Raw genomic sequence first — 25,769 nt, 5'->3', positions numbered from 1 at the left:
AGAGAGAGAGAGAGAGAGAGACAGAGACAGAGACAGAGACAGAGACAGAGGGAGGGAGAGAGAGAGAGAGAGAGAACTGTGTGTGTATGAGAGAGAGAGAATGTGTGTGTTAGAACTGCGCAGCCTTTGAGCTAGTCAAAGCATATTAAATCAGTGTGTGTGTGTTTGTGTGTGTGTGTATAAGGGGGAGAGAGGGAGGAGGGAGGGAGGGGGAGAGGGAGGGAAAGAGATAGAGAGAACTTAAGCCTGTCTTTCATTTGCGAATCCAGACAGCTCTTAGTCAGGTGCCCATGTATAACTCGTCAGTAGCACAAAGTGGTTTTTAGCTAATTACTGAGACAGAAAACCTCCTAAATTTAAACAAAAATAAGATGAACACTTTAATATTTATCTGCAAGTCATTTTAACTTCATAGGATCATTGTTTAAAAGTACCTTCATGATGGAAGGAACAGAGCTGGACTTGAGGCTACTAGGTCCAAATTGTGCAGTGCTGTTTTTATTCATTTTAAAAGTTCTCTAAAGGGGGGAAGGCAAAGACTAGAATTTAAAATACCCACTCTAAATGAGACATCCCCAAAAGACCAGCTAAAAGTGTTCTTTGTGTAACCCTGGCTATCCTAGAACTAGCTCTGTAAACTAGCCTGGCCTTGAACTCCAGCTGCTGCTTCTTTTTTTTTTTTTTTTTTGGTTTTCGAGACAGGGTTTGCCTGTATAGCCCTAGCTGACCTGGAACTCACTCTGTAGACCAGGCTGGCCTCGAACTCAGAAATCCACCTGCCTCTACCTCCCAAGTGCTGGGATTATTAGGCGCCACCACTTACTGCCTAACTCGAGCTTCTTGAACTCCTCCAGCTTCTGTCTTCTGAGTGTAAGGATTAAAGGTGTGTGCTGCCACCACCTGGCTCCAAAAATATTTGAAGGTGAAAGACTAGGAGAAAGCAGCAGAAGCCACTCTGACATTTCCCATTCTCTTCCTCAGAGCTGGTCATGAAAACTGAGGAAAGTGTCCTCACTTTCCCTCAACACAAGTCCTAAGACCCTCACAGTAAAGTCACCTCCTACACCAGGAGGTAAGTGATCAAAGGCACAGATGCCAGGAAAAAATCTCAACAGATTGTCTGGTCCTGATTGCTGAAGCCCCTAAGTTTTGTTAAGTTATTTGATCCCCTCTGCTTTATTTTATTTCTCCCTGACTACTTTATCAAACCTGGCATAAAAATACACAAACCGTTGAGTATTATGTCCTTACAAAGGCTCAGATGTCGCCAGGCGGTGGTAGGGCATGCCTTTAATCCCAGCACTTAGGAAGCAGAGGCAGGCAGATTTCTGAGTTCGAGACCAGCCTGGTCTACAGAGTGAGTTCCAGGACAGCCCGGGCTACACGGAGAAATCCTGTCTTGGAAAAAAAAAAAAAGCCTCAGATGTCAAGGTAAAACTTATATGACTTAAATGAATGCTTTTCCCTTGTCAATGTCTTCCATTATGTAGAGAGATGCAGTGAACCTATGATAAGGAGAAGACGGTTTCCTCCCTTACAGTGTATACATTAAAAATAGTTTAAATGTGATTGTATATGGGATGGATCCCCAAGTGGGGCAATCTGGATTGTCATTCCTTCAGTGTCTACTCCACACTTTGTCTCGTGTAACTCGTTCCATGGGTATTTTGTTCCCCCTTTTAAGAAGGAACGAAGTATCCATACTTGGTGTTCCTTCTTCTTGAATTTCATGTGGTTTGTGGGTTGGATCTTGGGTACTCTGAGCTTCTGGGCTAATATCCACTTACCAGTGAGTGCATACTATGTGTGTTCATTTGTGATTGGGTTACCTCACTCAGCATGATATTCTTCAGATCCATCCATTTGCCTAAGAATTTCATAAATTCATTGTTTTTAATAGCTGAGTAGTACTCCATTGTGTAAATGTACCACATTTTCTCTATCCATTCCTCTGTTGAGGGACATCTGGGTTCTTTCCAACTTCTGGCTATTATAAATGTGGCTGCTATGAACATATTGGAGCATGTGTCCTTATTACATGTTGGAGCATCTTCTGGGTATATGCCCAGGAGTGGTATAGCTGGGTCCTCTGGTAGTACTATGTCCAATTTCCTCAGGAACCGCCAAACTGATTTCCAGAGTGGTTGTACCAGCTTGCAATCCCACCAGCAATAAAGGAGTGTTCCTCTTTCTTCACAACCTCGCCAGCATCTGCTGTCACCTGAGTTTTTGATCTTAGCCATTCTGACTGGTGTGAGGTGGAATTTCAGGGTTGTTTTGATACAATCACCAAGCCCAGACACTATTTTGGATGCCAACAAGTGCTTGCTGACAAGAGCCTGATATAGCTGTCTCCTGAGAGGCTCTGCCAGTGCCTGACAAATATAGAAGTGGATGCTCACAGACATCCATTGGATTGAGCACAGGGACCCCAAAGAAGGAGCTAGAGAAAGGACCCAAGGAGCTGAAAGGGTTTGCAGCCCCTTAGGAGGAACAACAATATGAACTAACTAGTACCCCCAGAGCTCCCAGGGACTAAACCACCAACCAAAGAGTACACATGGTGGGACTCATGGTTCCAGCTGCATATGTAGTAGAGGATGGCCTAGTTGGTCATTAATGGGAGGAGAGGCTCTTGGTCCTGTGAGAGTTCTTATGTGAAGGTGTAGGTGAATGCCAGGGCCAGGAATCGGGAGAGGGTGGGTTGATGAGCAGAGGGAAGAGGGAGGGAATAGGGGTTTTTCGGAGGGGAAACCAGGAAAGGAGAGAACATTTGAAATGCAAATAAAGAGAATATCTAATAAAAAAGGAAAGAAAAAATAGTTTAAATGTTTTACTGAAGCTGCCATCATGAAGCTTAATGAAGGACACCAATAATGCAAGGTCTTCAGGCTACGGCAGAGGTTGAAGGAGAGAACGGACACTAGCTTGGAAGCACGCTTTATAAAGAATGACCATTGCCCTCAAAAGCGTAAAAGTTAGATGACATTATCTCAACTACATAAATGTGTACATCTGTACATGCCCACAAACACATCTGAGGCTTAGAATAACTTAACCAAATTATTTGGATATCAAGTAATATAAGCTCAACAAAGTTGTAGATCAAAATCTATACAAAGACTTGAAAGCATGAGGTTTTCAGTCTACCATTAACTTTGTGATATTGGTTGTGAGCCCAGTCTTGGGTGGCTGTGCTGTCTCTACAGCTCCTTTGTCACTTATTATTGAAAGGCATCTAACGAAGTTACTATCTCAGCTATACTTAAGAGGCACTTTAATAATAAGGATAATAAAATCATTTTACAAAATCCAACTATATAAAGATTTCATCCATTATAAGTTTCAGTCACCTGATTCACATATGAATTTATTTGTATTAGTTATTTGAATATTTATACACAGCAAACTCAAAGTTTTAAGATTTGCTTCAGGATACTTCTCCAGTTCATCTTTTTTTTTCCTCCTTCCTCCAAGTTGTCCTACAAGCTTCATAACACTTTGACTCATCTGCTACACCTCAAACACATCTTGCTAAATTTACAACTCATTCTTTACAATTTAACTTAAAAATCAGTGAAACCAGGGCTGATGAGATGGTTTAATGGTTAAGAGCACTGATTGCTCTTCCACAAATCAGTGAGTTCAAATCCCAGCAACCACATAGAGGCTCACAACCATCTGTAATGAGATCTGACGCCCTCTTCTGATGTGTCTAAAGACAGCTAAAGTGTATTTACATATAATAATAAATAAAACTTTAAAAAAAAAAATCAGTGAAACTGCTCTCTTTTAGCCTTCCTGACTCTTTTCCCTTGGTAAACAATTCCTCTTCTATACAACATTTATAGCTGGTTCATAATTAAAACATTCAAATCACATTATAATTCTCTCTCACACATACAAGTTAAATTTTTAAAATAAAATTTAAAACTAAGTAAAGCTAAACTACACTCTTATCGAGTTAGAAAGCACATAGCACTAAACCAGTATTTGGATTTTGCAAAGTGCATGTTTCAAAGTAAATAAAACAGAAACCTTACACCTTTTAACTAAATTGTGCACAACAACGGCAGTTGCCTGGAAGGTCCCTGTTAGCAGCACTCTGTGCCCCAGCTGGACTCTAGAAGGTTCATTACTTTCATATTATTACTGTGGCAATTTATTAATGTGCTCAATGCAAGGAAAATAAATTGAAATGACAGGCCTGGCAACCAACATTTCATATTACTAGAGCTTCCTCTCACCAGTAATGCCACGGATAAGTCTTTTTAATGCAAAACCATTTTTATATAGTAGTCTGAGATCTTCAACATTGATGTTAGTACTAAAAAGAATTCTTTTTAAAGTGCAAAAACTATAAGTCCTCATAAAGATAGACAAAGAAGCCAGGCATAGTGGTGCCTGCCTATTATCATAGGACTTGGAAGGCTGCAAGCCCTCTAAACACACAGTACATGGTGCTCACTGCCTTGCACTGATGAGCACAGTACGCTAGACAACGCTCCTATTTGCCTTTCCTAGAGCTGCTATGCTCAGTAACAGCTCTAGAATGTATCATGGTACAAAGCTGATGTTGGACATCGAGCTGTAGACAGGCCTGAGTAATTTGTTCTAGCAGCCCTAGGAAACTAGTAATGATCTTTGTACCTAAAACGGAAAGCTGCTCTAACAGACAGTTAAAACTGAGGACTTAATCCTAGAATTAAGTTAAGAGAAGGAGTTGGAAAAGATTAAGGAACCTCAATTAAAAAAACCTTGACCTAATGGGACATATGGTTTAAAATGTGAGCACTAAAGGTATTTCTGGTGGGACCTTGGAAGGAAATAAAATACAAGCTATTGGACATCTTGGAGAAATCTCTGTTATAATAAAGTGGCAGAAAACTTTGAATCGTATTTGGCAGTTGAGTTCCTCTAGAAGGTAAAAGTTATTACCTTGGATGCTTATCTCATATTACTAACTAAAATATGAAAGAGCCTGGAATTTTCTTGATGCTTAAAGTAAAATATATTAGACAAATCAAGAAAACAGTAAGCAAAAAGGAACCATTAGTTGATGACTTGGAAAATTCTCTGCTCATCTAGAGACCACACTCTGAAAACAAGGTGAAAAATGAGGCTAGACAATCATTTGTGTGAGTCAGTCAAGCATCTTAGCAAAAGTCAAGTATACATTATATAGGAAAAAATGCAGAGAGTCTCTTATCAGATGGCTTCGATACCAGCACATTACTTGGGAAGCCTGACAAGGTTCTGAGAATTTCATACCAGCAGAAATGTCTTCAGACTGGACCAAAGGGGCAGAATAGAGCACTATAAAGTAATACAGTTTCCAAAGGCAGAGTCACAGATACAGTCATAGGTCAATGAGATCTTGGCATGAAAGAATAGACACAAGTTAACACAAAATACTATTATCTTAGAATTGAATATAATGCCTCCTAGATTAATTTACTTTAGACCAGTGATACTTTTAAACTCCCCAAGGTCCTCAGAGGGGTAGGTGAGTTTTTTTCTTTAATTTTTATTTTAAAGCCGGGCGATGGTAGCACATGCCTTTAATCCCAGCACTTGGGAGGCAGAGGCAGGTGGGTTTCTGAATTCAAGGCCAGCCTGGTCTACAGAGTGAGTTCCAGGATAGCCAAGGCTACACAGGGAAACCCTGTCTCAAAAAACCAAAACAAAAAACAAAACAAAAAAAAATTTATTTTATCTTGATGGGGTTACAAGGATGAAGGGAGGATATGGAAGGACTAGGAAATGAGTAGGGGATTGAACTACATGATGTGAAATTCCCAAAGAATCAATAAAAAAATTTCTCCCTTTTTTGATGGACCTTTCTCCTGTGACTGCCCTATCACTGTATCTTGGAAGCAGGTAACCTGCCTTCTAGGCTTCAGAGTCGATTCTGTCTCAGGATGGGCCAAATCCACGGGCTTTCTCATGCCAGATTCAAATAATTAGATGAAGAAATTTGAAATTTTATTTAGGAAAGATGCTGTCTCAAAAATAAAACCAAAAAGGATAGAGGAACAGCTCCTGAGAAACAACATTTGAGGTTATTTTCTAGCGTATACAAACTTAAGGCATGTGCATGCATGACACAAACAATATGGAGAAACAGGAACTCTGCACACTGTGGTGGGAACAGAAGTATAACCATTATGGGTTGTAAGTGAGTAGTCGTGTGACATAACTTCCTTATTCTTCACAGATAAAAATTTTCATTATGTATAAAATATCACATTTTCTTTTTTCATTCCTCAGTTGACAGACGTGGTAGCCAACACCTTGAAATGTTTTCTGTATTTTTTCCTCTAAAAGTTTCAAAGTTTCAGGGCTTACATTAAGGTTTTTAATTCATTTGAAATTGAGAAATGGAGATCAACCTTTTTTGGAGGAAAGGGAGACAGAATCTCACTATGTCATCCTGGTTGGCCTGAAACTCTCATCATGCTAAGTGAATGAAATAAGCTAGATACAGAAAGACAAATATCACATATTTTCTCTCATACACAGAATCTAGTTTTAAAAGGTAAAACATGAAAGTATGAGGAGCACTATTTGGGCAGAGAGAGGGGTCCTGCATAAAGGGAAAGGGTATAATGGGGATGGAAATGTCTAAGGACATGACATACATACATGGACTATCACAACCAACATACTATTTTATACATTCAATGTATACTTTATAAAAAAGTCAATCTACCCCAATTCTAAATATACATTTCAAAGATATATGATTACCATACCACAGAGATACTTCCATGTCTGTGTTCACTGAAGTAAACCATGCTAGATGCCCATCAGATGAATGAGTCAAGAAAATGGTATCTGTGCTGGCTAGTTTTTGTCAGTTTTACAGAGTCACCTGAGAGGAGGGAAGCTTCACTAAGGAATTGGCTCTATCCGATTTGGTCTGCAGGCAAGCCTGGGGGAAGGGAGGTGTGGGCTCTTGATTGATAGTTAATGTGGAGGGCCCAGCCCAGGATGGGTGATGCTACCCTTGCGCTGGTGGTCTTGGATTGTATAAGAAAGCAAGCTGTCCAGTAAGCAGAATTCCTCCATGGTCTCTCTGTTTGAGTCTTACCTTCAGGTTCCACTCTTGAGCTCCTGCCCTCGCTTCTCTAAAAGATGGGCAATGACCTATAAAGTGATATAAACCCTTTCCTCCCCTAAGTTGCTTCTGATTAGTGTTTTGTCCCAGCAACAGAGAATCCAACTAGGACAGTGTCTTATTTATCCGTGTGTGTGTGTGTGTGTATGAGTGAGAGAGAGAGAGAATATACTTTTAAGCAATGAAATGTGAAATCCTGTCATTTTCAGCAAGATAGATGAAATCACAAGGTATTAGTGAAGTAAGACATGCACAGAAAGACAAGTACCACATGTTCTCTCTCACCTGTGCACAAGCCAAAGGTAGATATAAACACCATTTTATTTTTTCACAAAGGGTCTCTCACTGAACCTGGAGCTTATCAATCAGGCTAGCCCTGGGCAAGCCCTGGAGTCCTCCGTCTCTGCCTCCCAGGACTGGATTACAAGCGTGCACCATCACACCCAGCTTTTCCTATGGGTGCTGTGAATCTAAACTCGGGTCCTCATGCTTACACACCAAGCATTTTACCTACTGAGCATCTCCCTAGCCCCTGAAAAGGTTTTATTTTTTAAAGTAATTATAGGTCTTTTAAGTTAATCCCATGCTTTTCATACAGACAAAATCATAACTACTCAACTCACATTGATATACAAAGGTAATAACTATTAAAATACTTTTAAGCACCACATAAACAATTTAAATAAAAAACTTATCTATATATGAAATCATTTTTGTTCACAAGCCAATGTGAGGACATATTCATAATTCTGCCAAATAATGGCACTGTGTTTTCAATTAAGAAACAATATTATATGGTAAGAACTGTTTACATTTGTCTGAATGCTTTCTGTTGACCTGCACTTGGCATTATTTTTGACACCTACATGTATGACATAAATATGAGAAAATTTTATGACATCCAGTTAGCATATTCTCTGACACATAAGTCTATCTATAGATTGCAGTTTGTCAGGCCCATAAAATGAGTCAACCATTTGGCATATCATTATGAAGAAATATGTTTTAATTAAATTTCAAATAAATAGCATATAATCCTTTATTTAAACAGTTTTAGATTTATGAGAAACTGCATAGATACTTTGTACTTTCCACTCAGTTTCCTGGTTATAATATCTTGTATCATAATAACATGCATATCTGTTACAGTTACTAAACCAATGCCAAGAGGCACTCTAACATGCCCAGGATCATAGGATCAGAACTGAGAAGGACATATCTGCCCCAACACCGGAAGTAACAGGGACCAGCCAGACCCAGGCACCCAGAACTCCGCCTGACCAGTGACACAAGTTCCTTCTGGTTTGGGCAGGTGCCCTGAACAGACTTTGGGCGCAAACTCCACAGCCAGTCCCACAACACCCAGAGGAAGCTCTACTCCCAGGCGCTCTAACATGCCCAGGTCCACAGGATTACAGGATCACAGGATCACAGGATCCCAGAGGCAGCTTGACTCCTAGGAGCTCTGACACACCCAGGATCTCAGGATCACAGCATCCCAGAATCACAGGATCCCAGAGACAACTGAACTCTGAGGAGTTCTGACACAACCAGGATCACAGGAAGGACAGACTCCAGTCAGATTTAGCCAGGGCAGGTAGCACTAGAGATAACCAGATGACAGGAGGCAAGCATAAGAACATAAGCAACAGATGCTTAGCAAACCAATGCTACTTGACAACATCAGAACCCAGTTTTCCCATGATATCAAGCCTTGAATACCCCAACACACCTGAAAAGCAAGATTCAGATCTAAAATCCCATCTCATGAAGATGATAGAGGACTTTAAGAAGGATATTAATAAATAACAACAAAAACAATTGAAAGTACCATACATGGAAGCTGAACAATGCTCTACTCAACGATAACTTGGTCAAGGAAGAAATAAAGAAATTAAAGGCGTTTTAGAATTTAATGAAAATGAAGTCACATCATACCAAAACTTATGGGACACAATGAAAGCAGTGGTAGGAAGAAAACTCACAGCTCTAAGTGCCTCCAAAAAGAAACTGAAGAGAGCTTACACTAGAAGCTTGACAGCACACCTGAAAGCTCTAGAACAAAAAGAAGCAAATACACCCAAGAGGAGTAGAGGGCAGGAAAGAATCAAACTAAATAGAAACAAAAAGAACTATACAAAGAATCAATAAAATCAGGAGCTGGTTTGAGAAAATTAACAAGATATATAAACCCTTAACCAGACTAACCAGAGGGCACATAGACAGTATCCAAACTAATAAAATCATAAATGAAAAGGGAGACATAACAATGAAATATATCTTAAAATAACTATTGTTTGTTGAATATCAACAATTGAAAGCATTAAAATCATGTTCTACAAACATCATGGAAATATTATTGATAATTTTTCTCACTGTGCTTGAAATTAGCATTCTCTTAATTTTAACTTCAAAGAGTTTTTGCTATTTTGAAATTTTTAAAATATACTTACTGATAAAATCATTTCTCTCCTAGAAACACTGATAATCTTTTTTTAAGAAAGCTGATTGTTAGATGATGTACACAGATATATAATGTGTTTTAAATACTCTTGCACTATGTCAGGTGGTATCATAAGAGCTTTTGAATATATTTCTTTTTTGTTTGTTTGTTTTTCGAGACAAGGTTTCTCTGTGTAGCCCTGGCTGTCCTGGAACTCACTCTGTAGACCAGGTTGGCCTTGAACTCAGAAATCCACCTGCTTCTGCCTCCCAAGTGCTGGGATTAAAGACATGCACCACCACCACCCAGCTTGAATATATTTCTTAATGATTCCTTTTTAATATTTTATGCTCTTTTACTATGCTTAACTCCCAAAGAATATTTTGTATGTTTTGAAACAATTTAGTATTCAACATTAGATATAGAACCCTCAGTTATGGATAGTATTAAATATTCATTAATGATATTTTTAGGGCATGAAAGCATATGAATATAAAAGTTGAAAAAATTTTTTATGTATTATTTGATTCTCAAAATACTAAATATTGTTCGATGTATAAATTGCATTTAAATAAAAAAATTAAGAAAAAAAAAACCCAATGCCAGTACCCTATTAATTATAAAGCCAATACTCGATTCACATTTCCTTAATTTTACCTAACACACTCTTTTTGTTCCAAGATGACACCCAAGTGATTATAATATATTTAGTTGTTCTATCTTCTTAAGCTTGGCTTGGCTTAATAGCTTCTCAGACTTCTTTTTTTTTTTTTAATCATGTACACATTTTTGAAGAGTACCAAACAGCTATTTCTCAGACTAGCCTTCAGCTAGAATTTGTTTGATGCTCTTGTCATGAAGAGACTAGGGTTATAGGCTTGTTAAGGAAGGACACTGAAGTGAAGTTCCTCTCACCTGGATAAAAGACTTGCAACAGGTGAGGGAGCTCCATCTCTCTGAAGCACCAGGCAAGTGTAGTTAAAGTACTGTTAAAATACCAAGCATTGTCAAAGTTCTGCTAAAGTTGATTAAGTCTGGGAACTAAGAAGATGGCTTAGTCTATAAAGTGATGACTGTGCAAGCACGAGTCCTTGAGTTTGAGCCCCAGTATGCAAGTAAAAGCTGTGTGGGGTGGTATGTACCTGTAATCCCAGTGCTGGGAAAATCGAGGGGAGAATCCTAAGAGTTTGCTGCCTAGCCAGTTTAGTCAAATCTGTGAGTTTCAGGTTCAGTGACAGACTGTCTCAAAAAATGAGGTAGAGGGCCAATTGAAGAACATACACAAATTAATTATCTGGCTTATTTATATACATGCATGCATCTTCTTATACATACACAGGTATACACATAAAATATCTACTAAAGTCACAATGTTGGTTAAGTTCTTGCTGATTTTATTGCAGGGGCTAGAGAGATAGGTCAGTGGTTAAAAGCATCAATTGCTTTTCCAGACAACCAAAGTTCAGTTCCCAGAACCCAGAAGGCAGCTCGAAATGGACTACAACTCTAGTTCCAAGGGATCCAATGCCTTTGTCTAGCATCTGTAGGCACCAAACACACAAGTGGTACACAGACATACAATACATGCAGATAATACACCCACACACATAAAAACTAATTTAAAAAATCTTCTTATAAGCATTCCTGATGGATGTTCACTTTACTGTAAATGAACAAAGATATTAAGGGATGGGGCAATGTGACCCTATAATTGAATTCTCTCTTGCTTCCTTGACTGCTGAAGGGGGGCTCAAGCAGCTAGCCAAACTACTCTTTAAGGAACACTGGATGTTTCCAACACTCCATGGATACTTTGAAAAAACTGCATAAGGACTAAAGCTGATTGCTCTGGCTCCTGGAGGTAAAGCTTTAGCCAGGACTGTTTGAAACAGTTCCTACCTGTCTTTTTGCTATTACAAGACTCAGTAAACCCTAGATGACCCTGTAACCATTTCCATCAAAGGTAGAAGCAGCATTTTTTCCTGGTGGGACTACTGTAGCAGGTGCTAAAAAGACATTGATGCAATTGGTGTAAAACAAACCTTCATCTCAATGCCAGGTTTACTAGGACTGGTGCAAATACCCATTTTCTGGCTATATGAGCAGGCAGTTTGGTTACTTGGCTGAGAGACAACTCCTCTGCCATTGCAAAATCAGGCACAAGTAAAAGCTTCTTGGGTGGCCGTGTCTACTTCTAGCTGTGGGGGCTGAGCTAGTATCAAAGTGAGAAGCAGCAGACAAAGTAGAGCAGCAGTGACAGCCAAATAGCAGAAAGGCAGACAGAGGAGCAGCCGGGACTCAGCTGCAAAAGCAGATCTGTCTGTATGGACAGAACCACAGGCCTGCTGGTCAAGTGCAGCACACGAAGCAATGGCAACAGGAGTGGCTGAAAAGCATCAATAGTCACCTCCTGAGCAGTAGCAACTAGAAAGGGATCATAGAAACAAGAGGGAACTGAACAATTGAGAGGCCATCTAGGGCAGAAACAAGGAGAATGGCAGAAGTAAAAAGAGAACAGAGTTGCGCTGACAAAGAACTGAAGAATATAAGGAACCTGAGAAGAGAAGCTGCACCCACCTAGTCACTTGAGGAGTTCCTGAGAGCTGACAAGCCCTTAGGAACAAGCCAGAGGTCTCAGACACCCCAGGCCAAACGCTGCCAAGGGCTAGGGAATCTCAATTTCCCAGGCCAATGAGGGAGCTGGAATACTGTAGAGCTAAGGGCCTGGCTTCCTGAAGCCTGCAGGAAAGCTGTAACGCTAGAAGGTACTTTCTGTCTGCTGCTTCTCCACCTGCCTACTGCCCTGTCCGCTGGGGTCAAATGCCAACTGGCACCATGCCAAAGACTAACACTTGAGCTTTGCATTGCATAACCACTGCTTCTAACTTAATAGAGCAAAAGGACCCCAGCCAGTGAATTGGTAATAAAGTCACCAAGGGAAGAAACCATCTCATCCTCCTTGGTATCGTTATAGTCTGTAAGTGATAGGTTGAGATGGGAAAGCAGATGCAGACCAAAGGTTGAGAGAGTACAGAAATTAAAACATGAACATAGACTCTTCTAAAAAGGAACATACATTTTTCTCAAATTCAAAACCAACCTCAAGCTGTGAAAATGACTCAGTTGGTATAGTGCTTGCCATGAAGCAAGTTGTAGTTTCCAGAACCCAATTAAAAAAAAAAAAGCCAAATATGGTAATGTGTACTTGTAACCTTAGCACAAGATGAGGAGCCACAGGGTGCCAGTCAGCTGGCCAGCCAGTCTAGCCTAACAAGGGAGCTCCAGAACCTTGAAAACACATCTCAGAAAAAAGGTAGACAGTATTCATGAGGTTTTCCTCTGGCCTGCATATGTATGCACACCACCTGCATGGGTACCACCACAAGCAGAAAGAATCTTGATTGATTTACTGAAGCAATTCATTCTTCTACTTAGATGTTAATCAATTTTCTGTCACTCTAACAAATACCTGAGATAGCCTACTAATGAAGAGAAAAGTATTTATTTTGGCTCAATTTTAGAGACTTCAACCCACAATCAATTGGCCCCGTCATTCTGGGCCTGTGGTAGATCAGCATTGTATCAGTGCAGAATGTAGTTATAGGACACAGTGCTATCCCCAATAGCTCAGAGACCTCCCATTAGACCCCTATTTTAAAGGTTCCAATAGCATCTAAAAGCACCAACCTGGAGACCAAGTCTTTAACAAATGGGGCTTTTGCAGGGACATTTAAGACCCAAACTATATAGCATCAAGATTCTAGTTTGCCTATACTGTTTGATGAAGTAATATATACTCAATAAACATATGTGTTAACTGTCATAAATCAATTTATAAGGTTCTAAAATTATAGAACACTGCTGGGGACAGTGTTCATGGTAAATGGGAAAGGCAATGGAGTTAAGCCAGGCTGGCTTGTGTCTGAAACTGTGTCCTAGCATACACTTCTTAATTGTGGCCTAATATCTGAGTCCCAGGGTCTATTTTTTTTAACATATCAAATAGAACTAATAATACTTATACACAGTTAGCAAAAATGTTTTCATGTTTCAGTGTATCTAGAAGATACCCAAGCTACTCAAGAAAGGTTACCCTCCAGTTTTGTTTAGTACCTTATGTGGAAACAGTGTCCTATAACTACATTCTAGAATAAGACAAGATATGTACAAACACACATAAAGAAGATCTGCCTGTCACTTTGATACACTGTATACATTGGATACATATCTGAAGCAAACTAGTTCATGCATGATATACATCAGCCAATCAAATACCTCTTTGAGCCAAGAATCAACAGAGCTATGTTCCAGTTTTCATGCCTTTGCCAAGCTATTCCTTCTACTGGGCCTCGTTTTATCATGGAACAACCAGCAGTCCCAAAACCTGAGTCAGAAGAGATCTTGGATATCACCATTGCCCAAATCACAAAGCCAGCAAATGGAAGAGTAGGATTGAAGAGTGACTTTCAAACCAACAAGTCATACAACTATGTCCAGATTGTTCAGTTTTTTTTTTAATTAGTTTTATCTGTGGGGGCAGGGTATGTGTGCACACATGTGCAGGTGCCCTTAGAAGTCAAAGGCATTGGAACCCCCTGGAGCTGGAGTTACAGAAGGCTGTGATCTACCCAGTGTAGGTGATGGGAACTGAATTCAGATCCTCTGTAAGAGCAATGCCCACTCCTAGTCACTAAACCATTTCTCCTGACCTCAATTTTCAGATTGTTAAACTCTGCTTTGAAGTTCTCTTCCCTCCTCTCAGCTGTAAAGTATTTAAGGCTGAAATGTTCTTTCATATCCAGAATATCCAGAAGCCCTTTACTTTGTCTTGAAATCACTAAAAACAAAAGAATAAGTTCTATTTTTGTTAAAAATCAGAAGATACAGAGTAAACAAAATTATCAATATCAATCCTGATTAGCTAAGAGGAACTATGATCAGTCTTCAAAGGATAAAAATTCTTTCCTTCATGTTGATATACCAACCACTTAAAAATAGAGATCTCAGGCAGAGGCAGGAGGATTTCTGAGTTCGAGGACAGCCTGGTCTACAAAGTGAGTTCCAGGACAGCCAGGGCTATACAGAGAAACCCTGTCTTGAAAAAATCAAAAAAGAGCCGGGCGGTGGTGGCGCGCGCCTTTAATCCCAGCACTTGGGAGGCAGAAAAACCAAAAAAAAAAAAGAAAAAAAGAAAAAACCAAAAAAAATTTTAAAAAAATTAAAAAAAAAGATCTTTTTAAAAATAATATCTGACTCTATCATCTTCTTAAATTAAGAGAATTATAATCACCAGCCCAGAGAAATGGTAGTAAGTTGAATAATTAGTATTCTAAGAATAGTACCTCTATTATTTTGGTGTCCTGTACTTAAAGCAAATGACATTTTTTAAAGTGAATGCTGTTTTAATAATTTTGTTTTGACTACCTTGAGTTTTTTATACTAATAACTATCCTTGTTTAACTTATTGTTGTCCCCTTGACATTCAAAACACTATTTCCTACTGATTTTTAAGTTTATTGATGATATACATAGACTGTGGTCCCAGGCTGCCAGAGTTTAAGTCTTACCATTAGCCAGCCTTGTGCCCTTGAGCAGACTGCTTACGTTCTATGCAGCTGTACGGTGCTATCCAGGTAGTGCTGTTGTTATACCTGCTCTTCCTCTTAACCCCTTCTTTGAAGGCATTTCTTTGGCCAACACCATTCCACTCAAAGGGGTCTTTATCTCTTCCTATGGGACCCTGTCTTTTTATTAGCTCTTTGTCAAGAGGTCATATGCTGTTCTCACTACAGAGGCTTCCAACGGTCTCTTCCTCTTCTGCTTTGGCAGAGTGCTGGTCTCACTTTTGCATTCTGATAGTAACTTGAACGTATTTCAACCAAAGCATTTGTTATGCTAGATTCAAAAAGTTTAGGTAACTTAATACAGCTTGTATTATGCTATTACAGACCTACATACAAAATCGGAAATTTTATGATTCAACTTAATTATATCTCTTTATATGTCTGCTACCTTCTTCCCATACTATACTCATAAAAAGGGCTACATATTAATATTTAAAACACAACTGGTAAGATCATATTTTTAAGTATAATGGATAGATACATATATTCACTACACAGTTGAAATACAACTTAAGCTTTATATACTTATTTTCTGAAATTTATACTCAAAGTTTTGTGAGATTTACAAGTTCATCTTCATTATCATATGTAATTATATTAGGAAAAGTGTCAATATTTTCATTCTTTTGTTGAAAGATATTTGAACTAGTTTTTGTTTTGTTCGTTTTTTGAGACAGGATATCTCTAGATAGTCCTGGCTGTCCTAAAGCTCGATATGTAGACCAGGCTAGCCTCAAACTCACAGAAATCCACTTACCTCTGCCTCCTATGTGCTAGGACTAAAGGCATGTGCCATCATGCCCAATCTTAGTTTTATTTTATGTGTGAATATTTTTCTATGTTTCTTTTTTCTGTTTTTTAATGATTTATTTTTAAGGTTATAATAATACATTATTTCCCTTTCCCTTTCCTCCCTCCTACTTACCCTTCTTCACTCCCTTTCAAATTCATATCTGTTCTTCATTAATTCTTGTTAGATACATATATGTATACATAAATACAACCTGCTTAGTCTGTATAATGTTACACATATGTGTTTTCAGAGCTAACATTCTGTATTGGATAACCGATTGATGTCTTCTTCCTTGGGAAAGACTATCTCTCTCCTGTCTTTTGGATTCCCCACTCCTTCACCTACTGTCTCTGGCCCTTTAGCATGTCTATTGTTGTCCCTGTTCAACTCCTGTTTAGGGAGCCATGCTGGGGAGACTTTAGGCTCTAACATTTTACTTTCAACGGGTATAGCCAAATTGTTTTCTTCTGTGGTTGTGTAATTACTAGTCTCACCAACAGTATCCAAGAGCTCTTTTAGCTCTTCTTCATCTCCACTAACTTTTGATATTTCAAGGCTTCAATTTTGCCAATTTGACAGGTACAAAATGGCATCTTGTAAGAATTTAATTTGTCCAAATGGTTAATAAACATTTAGCCTGCCTTATCTGTCTGATTTGTCTTGTTTTAACCCACTAAAAGGGATTTTTATTATTGTATTAATATTGGCTATTAAGTGTACCACAAGTATTTTTTCCACTCTATCTTTTAATTCTTTTAAATTATGGTATCCATCTTTATCATAGTATACTGACTAGTTTTATGTCAATTTGACACAAGTTGAGTCAGCACAAGTCAAGACACAAGAGGAGGAATCCATAATTGAGAAAATGCCTCCTTAAGATCCAGCTGTAAGGTATTTTCTTAATCAGTGATGAATGGAGAAGGACCCAGCTTATTTTATGGGTGATGCCATCCCAAGGCTGGTAGTCCTGAGTTCTTAAAAAAAAAAAAAAAAAAAAAAAAAAGCAAAGCAGGCTAAGCAAACCATGAGGAGCAAGCCAGAAGTAGCACTCCTCTATGGAGGTCTGCCTCCAAGTTCTGACCTGGGTTAAGTCCCTGCCCTCGATAATTTCCTATTATTTGGAACTGTGAGCAAAATAAACTTTTCCTCCCTAAGTTGCTTTAGGTCATGGGATTCCATCAGAGCAATAGTAACCATAACTAAGACACAAGGCATGGATCATAGCAGTGTCTAAACACTAATATTTATTAGATACAAATAAATATCAAACACAAATATTGTTTATGAACAAATGAAAGCCTGTAAAAATGCCAACAACAACAACATGTCTAAAGCTCAAATAAATATTCTCTTACTTTAGGATTATGACCCTTTATATAAGTGTATATACTAATTTTTTTTTTATTTTTTGGAACAGGATTTTTCTACATAACCCTGGCTGACCTGAAATTTGCTTTATTTTTGAAGAAACAAATGTAATATGATTTGGAAACTTTCTGAAACAGTGAAATACTACAAAATAAAAATTGGAAGTCTAAACTTCTAAATTATTTGTTTATGAATAAATATATTGACTTTTCTGTTTTCTCTTATACTTCACAGGACACAACAGTTAAAACGGTTAATTTCCACCATGTTAAGAGTGTCCCAGAGGAATGTTTATATAAGTGTTTTAGGATTTCTACTGCTGTGATAAAACACTGGCCAAAAGCAACATGGGGATGGCAGGGTTTTCAGTTCATCCTACACTTTCTTATCATGGACCATTATGAAAGGAAGTAAGGGCAGGGCCTGGAGGCAGGAACTGATGGAGAGGCCATGGAGGGATGCTGCTTGTTGGCTTGCTCACTATGGTTTGTTCATCCTGCTCTCTCTTCTTCCACCCAGGACCACCTACCCGGGGATGGCACTGCCCATCAATCAAGAAAATGCACCATCAGCTTGCTCACAGGACAATATGGTGGGAGCATTTTCTCAACTGAGGTTCCCTCTTACCAAATAATTCTCTCTAGGTTTTGTCAAACTAACATAAAACTAGCTAGTACAATAAGGATGGTGTAGCCGGGCGGCAGTGATGCATGCCTTTGATCCCAGCACTTGGGAGGCAGAGGCAGGTGGATTTCTGAGTACGAGGCCAGCCTGGTCTACAGAGTGAGTTCCAGGACAGCCAGGGCTACAGAGAAACCCTGTCTCAGAAAAAAAAAAAAGATGGTGTAAAGCGACTCTAATAAAACATTCTAGGAAAACACCTGGGAATGTGGCTATAAGCAAAAACCACTGGAGATAAAAATGAAAATACATGTATTTGCTTCCAGTTTAAATGGTGGATAGTATTTATAATCAACAATGAGGGCAAAAAAATACAGCAGCACTTATAAGCATCAAAAGTTAAAATTAATTCATGATGACTATCAGGAGAACCATCATGAGGTTCAATAATACACACCAAGTTTTTAAAAAAAGGTCAAATGAGGCAGTGAGCCACTCTGAACTAAGCAGAGTGTAGTAAGACCTGGTTCTGAGGAGTCACTCTGACACTTCCTAGCTGTTCACAATTGGGCACATCATTTTCTCCATCTGTACTTCAGTTTCTTATAAGAAAATCCTGTTGACAATTTCTGGCATCCATTAGTAGGATTAGTACATCAAATTTAAAAAGGTGTACACAACATCTGTTAATATTCTGCAGTTATAATCATTTTCCCTTCCCCATATCGTCTACCTTTCTACTGTGACCTGTAGCACCTCCATAGCCAAACTGGACATTAACTGCTCTGAGGGTTAATTGCTAGGGCTGTTGTAACAAATGCCAAAAACAAGGCCACTTAGTGACCAAGGGAAATATGGCTGACAGCTGTTTGTGAAGCTGCATATGGGTAGCTAGACATAGGCTAACACTCAAAAGAAATACCAAGACTGCAGAAGGGTTTGAGTCCTAAGTATGCAAGTACACTTAAACCAAGTGAGCAGTTATTAAGAGAATGTAATGGAGAGGCTGGAAGGGAAGAAAAATTCTCACCCAAACACTATATGGAGTGATGTAGCCAGCAAAGTAGGCACTGAAAGGCACTGAGTCTCAAGGGGAAAAGAAATGTTTTAGGGACAAGAGGATAATCATGAAAGTAAAATATTGCTAGGGCATGGACCTGCTGCCTTTCATACATTTGCCCACTTCAGAACCAAGGAGGAAACTGATGGCCTTGACTAGAGCAGTCTCCTCAGGCCTCTGCCACCTGACCGTGGTGAATGAATGAATTCCAACACCTGTACATCCGTTTCTTTAATTTTGAAGTAGGAAGACTATTCTTTCCCGAGTACTTGGGAAACTGATACAAGCAGCAACAAGAAACTAATGTATGCATGAATGTAATACACGATGTACAGTGCTCCTTCACATAGATTATTAATTTTTCTAAAACGAACAGAAATCTTGAGCTTCTATAGCACCCAACAGGTACTACTACTATGCTTATTTTCAGATTAGCAAACTGAACCCTACTAAGTCAAGACACGGTGAAAACAAAAGGTGAGCACCTGCAAGATGGCTCAACATGTAAAGGTGCTTGCTGCCAAGTCTGATGACATAAGTTTAAACCCCAGGACCTTTGACTTTCACATGTGCACCAACACACACACACACACACACACCTAAAATAAAATGTATTAAAAAGTAAAGGTGAGAAAGTTTATATATATATACCCAGTGTATACAACTTAAATTTGTATAAAGCGTAAGCAGTTTACAAGATTTATTTCATTGATAAGATTTACATACATGTGTGTGTGTGTTTGTGTATGTGTGTGTAGGCATCAGAAAAGAGAAAAAGATTAAAGACCAGGAAAGACAGGGCTCAGACATTTAGCTCAGGCAAACATAAGATGTAGGAAAACATAGATATGTACTTTAAAGCAACTTTGTTAGAAAGAAAATGAAACAAATATCCTTTTCTACATGGTTTCTACATTTTTAAGCAGTTGGCCTATGTTGAGACTGAGAAGAGGAATTAAAAAGGTCAGAAACCTGGAAAGAGAGGGGTTTGTTTGTTTGTTTTACACAAGACATGATAGAAAACAGGACAGAGAAGTAAGGATGCCCAAGGGCAGTAATCAGTGCAACAGTGTGGTTTGTCTCAGGTGGGGCAAGACTGAGGGAGACAATGAAAGAGGTCAGTCTGAGTCAACAGGTTTATGACTTCAGCCATCAGGGAGAGAAAAACGAGCATGGCACTAGAGGATAATGGCAAGAGAGTGAATTTTAAAAGTATGCTAAAAAAATGACCTGGAAAGGGAAGGAGTGATAAGGTCAAGAAATGATCTAATGAGGATAATCAAAGGCCAGGCAAAGGAGAAATTCTAAACAAAGCTGGTCACTTTCATTTATCATTTCAGAGGTGGGCCAGCTCTAGATGATAAAAGATAAAACAGGGAAGTGGATTCCGTATAGGGCTGATCTCTTGAGTGGAAGAAAACAATGTTTTAGAGAAAAATAATCCATGTGCACACTGAAGTCACTCAGAATGAAGAGAATAAAGGAGATTGTAAGGGAGACAGTGTGTGCCACATCCTAAATGATAAAGAAGACCTAAGAAGGGAAATGTCACACCTATTTCAGAAAATCATAGGCATTTAACAAGAAGGAAAAGACATGGTCTGGAAATAGTGGTAACAGAAAAATTAGTTATCCTCAACTCTCGAATTTAGATGAATGTAGATGAGCTATATTTTAAAGGTTCACGGAACAATCAATACCCTCGCCAGGACTCAATGGGCACACACACACCACCACCAGTGAAATGGTCAACAACACAGGAAAACAGGATTTTGAAAGAACATGTAAAAATGCTTAAGAAAAGAATAAGGCTTAGGAGAAAGAGGAAGAGGATGTCAGGCCGGACAAGAATAATAATACCAAAGATGACAAATAACTAAAGAGGCTGGGAGACCAAGAGTTTCTGGGTTTATCCAACCATAGGTTATCAAAACAATTAGCTGCTGAAGGTCCTTGATAGCTAGAGTTAGCATTAAAGCTTTGGCCAAGGTATCAATTTCAGATAAGGAAAGAAGGAGCCAACTTTTCAGTGTCTTATGTGACCAGCAACTACAAGGAATTTACTCACTCTCTTCAACCTTACAACTATACCTTCCCTCACTTTATAAAGAAGCTGAGTGTCTGAGGTCTGGGCTTTGTTTTAACTCTTCTCTTACCAAGAGAATCCAGTGTTTGACTTACTACCAAGAAAGGGCCTTGCAAGGGTTAAACTACGGCTTCAAAACAGAGCATAACAGTTACTTTGCTAACCTGATTGGCCTACAGGAGGACTTATTTTCAAAGTGAATTTATTTACTTCAAACAAAAACCTGAACTTCTGAATTAATGTGTATAAATGAACACATAGTGAACTGAGGTAGGTAGAGAGAATGGACGTGCAACCGATTGCTCACTAATATATCTGAAACCAATTCCAAATTTGACAGCGTCAAGGCTTTTACATAACAACTCAGTCCATTTCTCTAGCTACATAGCCCATTGTTGACTTAAATACCCAAATTTGTGTCAAATCTAATAATTTGAAACAAAAATACTCTATTCTTAAGAGTACACTTGGTAGCAAAACATAACTATTATTTAACCTACTGAAATATCTCCAGGGCCCAAAGAAAATGTACCTTGAGTATGAAGACTAAACTTATTTCCAAATGTTGAAAGTGATTGCTCTTTCCTTCTGTACCTTTAACTCCCTTGGGTAAAAGAATACTTAACTGTATTCTGCCTAACAATTTGATAAGTGTGGGGGAACAAAAGCTTTATTTCTACAAGCAGAGCATAAACCATTAAAATTAAAGACAAAAAATAACATTTACTTTACTTAAAGAGCCAGTTGCTTTTCTAGTGCTTCTTATGTTTTTTATATAAACTTTGAAATTCTATGAAATAATAATTTATTTTTTTAATATTTATCAGGGTATTTACAGTCATATGGCTAGAAAGTAACAGACCCTAGATATGAATCTTGATGTTTCTAAATCTAAAGCCTAGGCTCTTTCTAGTAGACTGTCCCAAAAACCACAGGTTAACCTCACCGCTTTATCTAATTGTTTCCTACTTACCTACAAGCATCAGTGAAAAATCCCTTTGTCATTATATATAGGCAGAAAAGATTCACTATATGATATTTTTCCTTATTTTCAAGACTCAAAAAAGACACTTTGGTGCAAACAACACTTGATATGAGTCCTCAATAAAAATGAAGAGATCAGAACCCTGCCTGTAAGAAGAAAAAGGTAAAAATCCTGACTTATCCACTCCTGCATTTAAAAGTCCTCCTCTGAGGTTTGTGCCATCTGGCAGTACTACTTTCTGCCTGACTGCCTCCAGTGTCGGTGTCATCCACTACTTCAATTAATCCTTTATCTTTACTGCACCTGGGTCACATTCTTCCTCTTTTCCTCATCCCATCATCCTAAATCACTCTGCTGTCCTCACAGCTCCGTCATACTCCACTTCAGTGACCTTCGCTTCTGTTGTATTTCAGTTAGCCATCCCAGCACACACATATATGCACACGTAATCTAGTTGTCACCTAGAACAGTTCCACATGAGACAACTTTATTATTTATAATAATAAACTAATATTTTATGTCCTAACCACAATCTATTTTCTTCCACGTTACTTCCATTTATTTGTCCCCTGGTCTAACTCAAGAAATTGCTAAATCTAAAAATAAGAAATAAAATAAACCCATCTTCAAGTGTTTCCTGTTTCAATTAATGATACCATCCTCCTATGGTCATCCAAATTTAAGACCTAAGTACAACATGAATTATTTCCCCATAGACATAAGACTTCATAAGCTTTCTCAAACTCATTTCTTTCTTTTTCATCTCTGTGACCATTTTTAATGTTAGTTCAACCATGTCTAGTTTTTTTAGTAAGCCTTTCAGTGACTAAAGAACATCCCCCACTGAATTAATTTCACACTGTTTATATATACAAGGTCCACCATGACATAGCCTCTGCATGACTAGAGCTTCATAATTTACTGCATTATTGGCAGTCACAAAACACTGTGGGTTTTGTGGGGGTCACTCCTTTTCTCACACTTTTCCTTTATTTGTCCTATTTTCTCTAAGGTATATTCTTACTCCTCTTGGCCCCTTTATCACCAGAGCTCATCCCTACCCAAAGCCTTCCCTCAAAGCCTGGCTAGTTCAAAAGCCCTCACTCTATGTTCAGTGCTTAACTTTTATTGAGATAGCCTGTGCAAGCACCGCATTGGTCCAGCTCCATGATGATTAGAAATGTCTCACTTATCTGTATGTCCAGCTTAGCACCCACCATACAAAACACAATGCCTGACACGTGGTAGTATATAAGTATAAAGGTTACAAGACAGCAAGTTTAAATTTCATTGTAATGTTCATACCAGTCATACCAGAAATTAAAATCTGACATGTGTGGGACTGGAGAGATAGCTCAATGTTTTAAGATCATGTATCTCTCTTCCAGAGGATCCAAGCTCAGTTCTTAGCACCCAACTGTTATCTTACAAATGCCCATAACTCCAGCTGTAAAGAGATCTCATTCCTTTGGTCTCCATGGGCACACAGGGACACACACACACAAACACACGCACACACAATTAAAAATAAATACCTTTAAATTTTTTGACATATGTGCTACACACTTTAAAACCACTAACCAATTCAAGAAACAAAGACATAAGAACAAAGATAAACACAGTTCTGACTGCTGGTATGCGCTTGCCTTAGTTACAAAAACAGTGAAACTTTGCTCAGATCTTGAACAAGGTCCCAGACACAGAGCTTAGCATTTTATCTACAAGGCCATCACTTCTCTAATGGGCTTAAGAAATTACTTATTTGCAGGGATGCTTAGGCAAAGGTCTAAGAAACGGATAAAAGAGCCTTTTTAAGTACTTTAATTCTACATACCACCAAGGCTAAGTGACTTAAAAGAATTAAACTTAAAAAAAAAAGGAATGCTTTTTAATGAGCAACAGAAAGTGTTGTTTTTCACAGCAAGTTAAGGCCTTCTGTTGGCAGGGAAAAAAAAAAGCAGAGTTCATTGTAATAAGGCAGTTCTCTCTCCAAGCAAATATTAAATTGCAGTTTGGCACCAATCTAGGTCTCAGTCCTTTTTAGAGCAAAAATAATAAGCTCTTTTATCTGCATGATATATTACACTGTACAATCTTTTGATATACATTAGATCCCTTGATGAAGTGTTCAATTTTTCAAAGGAAAAGAAACCACAAAACAGGATGATCTCTTTTAGCTTGGGTGAACACATGCTACTATACAGCTTTCCTTCACTGCTCCCAGCCCCCACCCGCTAAGTTCAACGCAGTACGAAAATGAGGAAGGGAGAGTACTTTTATTTAAGGTCAGTCCTTTAGGGTCAAAGCTCTTCCCCAGAAACGATTGAGCTTGGTCTCTCTGCTCACAATAAGCTCTTCTGTGGGGGCAATATGGGCAAACTAGTGCTCATCAAAGAAGCAGATCAAAGACCAGAGTAAACAGAAAAAAAGACTAAAGGAATTGGGAGTTAGCCAAAATAAGACTCAGGGGACACGATTACTATCTTCACTCTTCACAGCTGCCCGTGAGGGAAACGAAGCAGAAAGACGGGAGACAGCCGTTCCTTTCTACCTATTACCAAATCCATCCGGGACCAGATTGAATGGTCTTACTTTGGAAAGGTCTCAGAACGGAGAGCCTTTCTAAAAGGTTCGCCAAATTATTAGGGTATTATTTAGAAATTTAAAAGAGATTTCCATTCCGAATAGGATAAGAGTACGGGGGACTTGGATGACTCTCAGTTCTCTTCGCTCTGGGGGATGTTTTGGGGTTCAACCATCTACCTGGGAACCCCTTTCCCTGCTGTGATCCAAGGTTGTCCATCGTTCCCCATCTGAGGATCGAAAGCTGCAGCAGCCGCCGGGTACTGGCCCGGCTCCAGGCAGGTGGCACATGTGAGTTCCCCCGGGCCCCGGGACGCCCGCAGACAGCTCCAAGCCCACGGTGCCCACGACCCCCGGTGCTCCGCTGCTGAAACCCTGGCGAATCTCTCTGGCGACGCGCGTCCCACCAGCCCGAAAGAGCTCCCCGCACTGGGCCCGAGCCAGGCTTCCCCGGTTCCGCCCCAAGCCCTGCTCCCCTCTCCGAAGGGGCCCTGTGCGGGGACTCGCGCGCCGCGCCCCCGGCCGACCCCGGCGCGTCAGGCCGCCGCCGGACACTGGGCCCCAGCGGATGCGGCGCAGGCCGCCGGGGTTGAGGCCGGGTTGACTCGGCCGCCCGAGGGCCGCCGACACGGACACCAGGGTCACCGGGCAGGGGCTCGCTCCGGTCCGTTGCCGTAAGGCGGGCCCCTCGGGGCACGGGCCTGCCTGGCGGTGGCGGCGAGGCGCTTACCTGAGGGCGACAGCGGCGCGGGGCGCGGGCGGCTCACTCACTCCTTTCCAGCCGCCATGTTTCCGCTGCGCAGGGAGCGAGCGAGGACGCCGACAGGGGCGGGCGGCGGCTCAGGAGAGCGGCTCGGCCGAGGCGGCGGCGGCGGCGGGCGGCGGGGGGCTCCACCGAGGCGGCGGCCGAGGGGCTGGGGGCGGGGGCGAGAGCTGCCCAGCCCCGCCCGCCAGGGAACTCCTGCCGCGAGGTGGCGCGCGCTGCGGCGGTTGGGCTGGCGCGCGCGCACGGGGCGGCGGGAAGGGGCGACCCCGGCTCGCGCCTTCCTTCCCGCCTCGCGACCGAACTGCCAGCCCTAAAAA

General features: G+C 40.0%; 1 protein-coding gene across 5 annotated transcripts in view; it reads right to left on the bottom strand.

Moving 5' to 3' along the window:
• Positions 1-25,684, bottom strand: part of Scmh1 (Scm polycomb group protein homolog 1) — a 130,741-nt gene extending 105,057 nt beyond the window's left edge. For 3 of the 5 annotated variants that reach the window (XM_031378487.1, XM_031378492.1, XM_031378486.1), the window contains exon 1: positions 25,417-25,684. The gene's annotated coding sequence lies outside the window, so the exon portion shown is untranslated. The remainder of the gene's footprint in view (positions 1-25,416) is intronic. The other 2 variants (XM_031378485.1, XM_031378491.1) reach the window with 1 other exon arrangement.
• Positions 25,685-25,769: the final 85 nt, after the last annotated feature.

This window comes from Mastomys coucha, unplaced genomic scaffold (assembly GCF_008632895.1).
Source record: "Mastomys coucha isolate ucsf_1 unplaced genomic scaffold, UCSF_Mcou_1 pScaffold18, whole genome shotgun sequence".
In the NCBI taxonomy this organism is placed as follows: domain Eukaryota; kingdom Metazoa; phylum Chordata; class Mammalia; order Rodentia; family Muridae; genus Mastomys; species Mastomys coucha.
Note: the sequence above shows the minus strand (reverse complement) of the source record. Positions and strands in the feature narration are given on the sequence as shown.